We start from the raw sequence: 6583 nt of genomic DNA on the forward strand, positions 1-6583 counted from the left end.
AAAAACAACTACAGCGCAACATAACAAGAGTGGAAAGGAGGAGGAGGAGGGGAAAAAAATAATACACAAGGAAAGAATAGTGGTGAAGAAAGTAGAGATTTTTGGCCTAAGAATCAAGGGGACGTCACTCTAGTGGTATCCGTAGCCGAGAGGGTAACCTCCTTTGAATCCGTAACCAGCTCCGTAGCCGTATCCAGGGCCACCTCTCAGACCCGCTCCAGCTCCCGCGTAAGGGTACGCTCCTGCACGCGCGCCGTAACGGCCGGCGGCAAATCCTAGGTTCTTGCCGAACGCTCTCTGGTCGGCGCCGTAACGGTCCGCGCCGCGGTCCCAGGCGTTGGCGTTGCGGTAATTTTGGTCGTAGGCGTTCTGGGCTACATCGTTCTTGTAGTTGTCGTTGCGGAGTCCCTGTGGGTGGGAGGGGGTTAATAATGTTAAAGGGCTTTCAATGTCAGTGGGATTAGGTCAATCAATTTTAAAGGGATTTTACTTTGAGTGGGAAGTGGCTCATGAGAATGTAAAAAATCTTTCACTGCAAGTGGAAAGGGAATGATATAAAAGGTTTTCACTGTGAGTGGGAAGGGGTTAGTGACAACGTTTAAAAGTTTTCACTGTGAGTGGGAAATGGTTAACGTTCAAGAGCTTTCACTGTGAGTGGTAAGGAGTTCCGGAATCGTTCAGTTCTGAAGAATCACTTTTGAAGAAAAACTCAACTCTCCTCGGGACGTGCAATCTTGTGCCAAACGCTAGGTGGGTGTCATCTGACCTGGCTACCTTAGCATTGCAAAATTATATCTGAAAATGTTGGCCGTTTAGAGTTCTTACGACCATGAGGTCAGAAACCTGAGGTTCTGTCTGCTTTATCAAAATCGTAATATGATTTGGAGTCGCTATCTTGATATTAGAAAGATTGCATTCGAAAAAGCTGGACATGTTGTGAAACTCAAAATTTGTGACGTCAGATTACTCAGAAAACTAAGTCCTTAGCATATAGTTCTTTGTAATTCTACGGTAGCGCGTCGCTGGTATCCTATCCTTTTGTTTTAAACGTATAATACATGCATACCATAAACTTATAATACATGCATATTACATCTGAATCATTACAGCTCACCTTCCTATCTCCCTTAGCAGACTCGGCCCATGCAGCATCAGCGTTGTTCCAGCCGTTGGCCTGTTTCCTCCAGTCATTGGCGTTGGCGGAACGGGCGGCGTCGGCGGCACGCGCGGCGTCAGCTTTACGCGCAGCGGCGTCGTAGGCGCTGTTGTACTTGCTGTCGGACAGACGGTTAGCGGCGTCCTTCTTGACTCCAGCCTTGTAGCCGAATTTGTCGTCGATCTAACGAGAGGAGAGGGATTTAAAAAAGAAATGTTGAAGAAGGGTTGGGAATGGGGTGGGGAGGGAAGGCAGAGGAGGAGGGAAGGGGACGGGAATACGACGGAGGTAAAACGTAATTGCGATTGTTTGTATTGGTGTAGTTGTTTTTTTTAGTTGTTGCTGTTGCTGTTGCTGTTGTTGTTGCTGTTTTTGCAGTAGCTGTTTATAGATGCCTTTTTTGTTTGGTTTCGCCAGTTTATGTTGCTTGCTCTTTTGGTGTTGAGTGCGGATCCAATAGCTCTGGAATAAGAGATTTCGCTCTATACACACCCGACACACGTCCGATTGGTCGCCGATAAATAGATAAATCACTCACATAAACGTCACAGTGGTTATCTGAACATGAGTAACTCCCCCACACATACCTCAAAGTTGTCATCAGTAGACCCCCACCCTTATTTCAACTTGTGAAAGAAGTGCCTGAAGGAAGGTATGGGGCAGGAGAGCCAGGGGAAGAGAAAGAGCAAGATGCATGTACAACATGAAAATATGGACAGTCTTGGGTATAGCAGAATGTGCAACGACAGCTCACGACCGTGACAGATACATGGTCATTACACGTCATCTTACGAGTCAGCGATGACACCTTCAGATATTCCTTTTGTCATTGTGGTCATCATATTAGGTAAATCCCCCACAAATACGTTACAGTGGTCATCATAGGTAAATCCCCCACAGAATACGTTACAGTGGTCATCATAGTTAAATCCCCCACAAATACGTTACAGTGGTCATCATAGTTAAATCCCCCACAAATACGTTACAGTGGTCATCATAGTTAAATCCCCCACAAATACGTTACAGTGGTCATCATAGGTAAATCCCCCACAAATACGTTACAGTGGTCATCAAAGGTAAATCCCCCACAGAATACGTTACAGTGGTCATCAAAGGTAAATCCCCCACAAATACGTTACAGTGGTCATCATTTACACTGACCTGATCACGGTCGTAGTTAAGTCTCTCCCAGTTATCGCCACCGTTATCGTTGTTGTGGAAGAACTTCTTGGTGACTTTCTTGTTGGCCTTGCGGTCACTGAGGTTGCGGCGGCGGTTCTCCTGGTTCCACTGGTTCTCGTCAAGATCCCATCTATCGGAGACGGCCGGCAGTGTTGGTGCCGCGGTGGGGAATGGAGAGAAATAAGCCTCGATGGATGTGTCGCAGCAAAACACAATCAAAATCGAAAATTTCCAACTTTACTTAGATCTAGATTCTTAATCTAGGCCTTAATAATTACTTATGAAACGCCTACGCTGTTCAGGCAATTGTTGTAGAAATGTTACTGAAATAATATTACAGAGAGATATGCTTTAAATGATTTTGATTAGCCGATGATTAAGTTACAATGACAGCTTTGTTTCAGGATGTTTTGTCGAGACTATATAGGACTGAAGTATCACAAGAGGCTTTCTCTCTCTCTCTCTCTCTGTCTCTCTCTCTGTCTCTCTCTCTCTGTCTCTCTGTCTCTGTCTGTCTCTCTCTCTCTCTCTCTCTCTCTCTTCCTCTTTCTCTCTCTCTTTCTCTCTCTCCCTCTCTCTCTCTTTTATTTCTCTCTCTCATTCCATTTTTCCCTCTTTCCCTCTCTCTCTGTTTTGAATTTGTGAGTGTGTGTGCGTGTGTGTGTGTGTGTGTGTGTGTGTGTGTGTGTGTGTGTGTGTGTGTGTGTGTGTGTGTGTGTGTGTGTGTGTGTGTATTGGAGAGGAAAGGGTGTATGTGTAACTGTGTTTATGTGAGTGTATGTGTGCATGTGGATATATGTGTAAGTATACATCTGGCATTCATCCACCTATCTCTCAGCCTATCCATCCTCTAAACCAAACCATGTTTATCCTTTTACATATTCATTCATTCATTCATCTCTCCACCAATCCTTCTCTTTAACCCACCTTCCTTGCTGGGCAGCAGACTTGGAGGCGGCATCAGCGGATTTTGCGTCGTATCCAGCAGCAGACTGATCGGCCTTGTTTGCCCAGTCGGAGAATCCGTGATCGTTAGCCTTGGCGGCTTGGTCTCTGTTGAAGCCCTGTGAAGAGGAGAGAGAGAGAGAGAGAGGATCAACAGAACTTTAGAATGTTATAACGATAGCTCGTGGGGCAAAGTCTAATGATGGCCTATACATTCACGGAAGAGAATATTTCTCCAGCGAAATAGAAGCATTAGGAAAATGAAGGTTTAGAATATTATAGTTTTTAGCTATTTGTCTTTTTTTTATTTATCTCCCTTTTCCTCTAACACGCCCATCCCGCGCCCAATCTCCCTCTCTCTCTCTCTCTCTCTCTCTCTCTCTCTCTCTCTCTCTCTCTCTCTCTCTCTCTCTCTCTCTCTCTCTCTCTCTCTCTCTCTAACTCTTCCTCTTACATTCTCGACAAACGCTCTCTCTCTACTCTTTCTTCCCGCCCTCCTTTTCCAAATTCACTCAACTCCCCGGCCTCTTTCTCTCTTCCCTCTCTATCCCTCTCTTCTTCCCACCCCTCCTCCTGTCTCCCACCTCTCTCTTTACCGCCTCCCATTTCCCCCTCCCCCCCTCTCCCCCTCTCTTTTTACCCCCTTCCAACTCCCACTTTCACCACCCACCTGCACTTTATCGTTGAGCCACTGATCCTTGCTGAAGCTGGTCTTGCCCTCGTCCTTGTGAGAGTCCTTAGCGGCCTGCTTGAGCCTGTTCTGCTGGGACTGGTCCCACAAACGAGCCAGGTCGGCGGCGCCAGCACGCTTGGCGTAGTCCGCGGCGGCAAGACCCTTGGCTCCGTCCAGACCGACACCGGCGATGCTAGAGAAAGAGAAACGAAGTTTAGTTTTAGTAAGAGTTGGGGAGGGGGCATCCGAGCAAAGGAATGAATGGAAAACCATGATCGCCGATGTCTGTTGCAGATCTGGCACTGGATGATGATGATGATGATGATGATGATGATGATGATGATGATGATGATGATGAAGATGATGATGGGGAGGTGTTTTTTACTAAGTGTTTTACGGCGCTCGCAACTGCATAAAGTCATATGAAGTAAGAGCGAGGTAGTAAAAGTTGTAAGGCACTTGCAACACACTACAGCCATATACAATGTCATATACGGGCCGAAGATTAGAGGTGTTACAATGAATAAAAAAAGAAGGAAGGGAGATTAAGGAAGGAAGATATTTGATAGAAAGAAGGAGCAATCCCCACCAAAGCACCCGCCAACCACTCACTATGAAAGATTAATGCCCCTCTCACCTCGGCTATATTTTTTTTTAGACCCAGAGGCAGCAGCCCAGCTTGACCAGCACAAAAGGGGTAGCGGTTAGGCAGTTCGCCTTCGCACTCACGAGACCCATTTAGTTCCTCAGTGGGACATTTTTACAAATCGAGTATATCGGTCTTTTTGCTGTAATGCTGTGGTGCTTATTTACTACTCAACCCCCCCCCCCCCCCCAAAAAAAAAACCCTTCTGAACCTAGTGAGGTATAAAGTAAAGGAGAGACATCTTCAGCACGTTTGAAATCAAAGAAGGTGTAAAGCTGTGTCTTATGTCTTATAACAAGCTTTTACTGATTCAACATTGAACTATACCCACTTAATTAAACACTGGGACAAGAAAGAACATGTACGTGTACAATATATATTTTTGCGTCAGGATTTTTTGCAGTTTTGAATTACTAGGACCATGAGGTCAGAAACATAATGTTCTATCTGCTCTATTAAAATCGTAAGATTATTCGGAGTCGTTATTAAGATATTCAAAGAATTGCATTAAAAAAGCTTGATATGTTGTGAAACTCAAAAGTTTTGACGTCAAATTTCTCAAAACTAGGCACTGAACAGATTTAACTTCGTAATTCTAAGGTAGAGATTTGTTTCAGCTACTTACGGGTAAGCTCCAGGCTTGGGGGCGTATCCCTTGGCTCCAGCAACGCCATAACCATAGTCAGCCAATCCGTACTTGCCGTCGGCGTCACCGAAAGCCTTGCTCTGACGAGCGGCGTTGCTGTCACGCGCCGCCAGGTCGGCGTAGGCGTCAAGTGCGCGGTCTCTGGCGTCACTCCAGTAACGGTTGCCGGCTTGGCTGGCGTCCAGTTTCTGGGCAAGATCCTGAGGGTGGTGGGATTGGTTATCGTTTTGTAGTAGGTAGGTAGGTAGGTAGGTAGGTAGGTAGGTAGGTAGGTAGGTAGGAAGGAACGTAGATAGGAAGATAAGAAGGTGGTAGGTGGGTACGTAGGCAGGTAGGCAGGTGGTGACCCTCTATAGTTCAATTTGTAGTAAATTTAAGTGAAAGGAACCTTTAGTACGTAGGTAGATAGGTATGTAGGTAGGTAGGTAAATAGGTAAGAAGGTGGTTAAATAGTTAGATGAATAGGTAGGTAAGTGGATATGTAAGTTAACAGATAGGTAGGAAGGTCTCGTAGATAAGCAGTTAGATAAATAGGCATATAGGTGTTTAAAGTGTTAGCTAGGTAGATAGGTAAGTAGGTATACACGTTGGTAGGCAGGCAGTTATGTAGGTAGGTAGGTAGGTAGGTAGGTAGGTAGGTAGGTAGGTAGGTAGGTAGGTAGGTAAGGGGTGACAAGGATCTAGGTAGGTAAGCAAGTACGTAGATAGGTAGGTAGAACCCGACATTTCTAATATCAAACAATGCTGCCCGCGACGGTGTCAGTTTTCCGACAACGGCGTGAATTTCCCGCCGACGGCGTGAGTTTCCCGTCAGGCACATACCTTGTTGCGTCCGTTGGCCCAGGCAGAGCTGTCGTAGTCGCGGCCGAACTTGTCAGCGGAGGCGGCAGCGGCAGCGGCTCTCTGGGCGTGGGCGGCCTTGCGGTCGGCGGACTGGGCGTCGGCCTGAGGGAACAAAAAGTATTATTTGGTCGCTTTTAAGCAAAAAAGGGGCTATCCCGAAAAATGCAGTTTTGAGAAAATCGAAGAAAAAGTTTTGACCCTAGTTCAGTTTCTTTAAAGACAGCGAAAGATCTTGTTAGTATATTAGTGTTTTAGCGTTAATGAATGGCTGCTTGCACTGTATGCTTCCCAGGAAGTTGAGGTTGTTTCAGAATGCTCTCAGGTCTGCTGGGGTAATAGATCTAGCATAGATTGTGAAGTGCATAGAGCTTGCTGTTGAGTGGGGATTTGCGCTATACAAATGCTATCTATTATTATCTATTATTATTATTAAATGTCAAGGAGAGATTACTCTATAGCCGAATAAATATCAACACAATTGAAACCAAACTT

The sequence above is a fragment of the Aplysia californica genome, unplaced genomic scaffold, assembly GCF_000002075.1.
Source record: "Aplysia californica isolate F4 #8 unplaced genomic scaffold, AplCal3.0 scaffold00638, whole genome shotgun sequence".
Lineage (NCBI taxonomy): Eukaryota > Metazoa > Mollusca > Gastropoda > Aplysiida > Aplysiidae > Aplysia > Aplysia californica.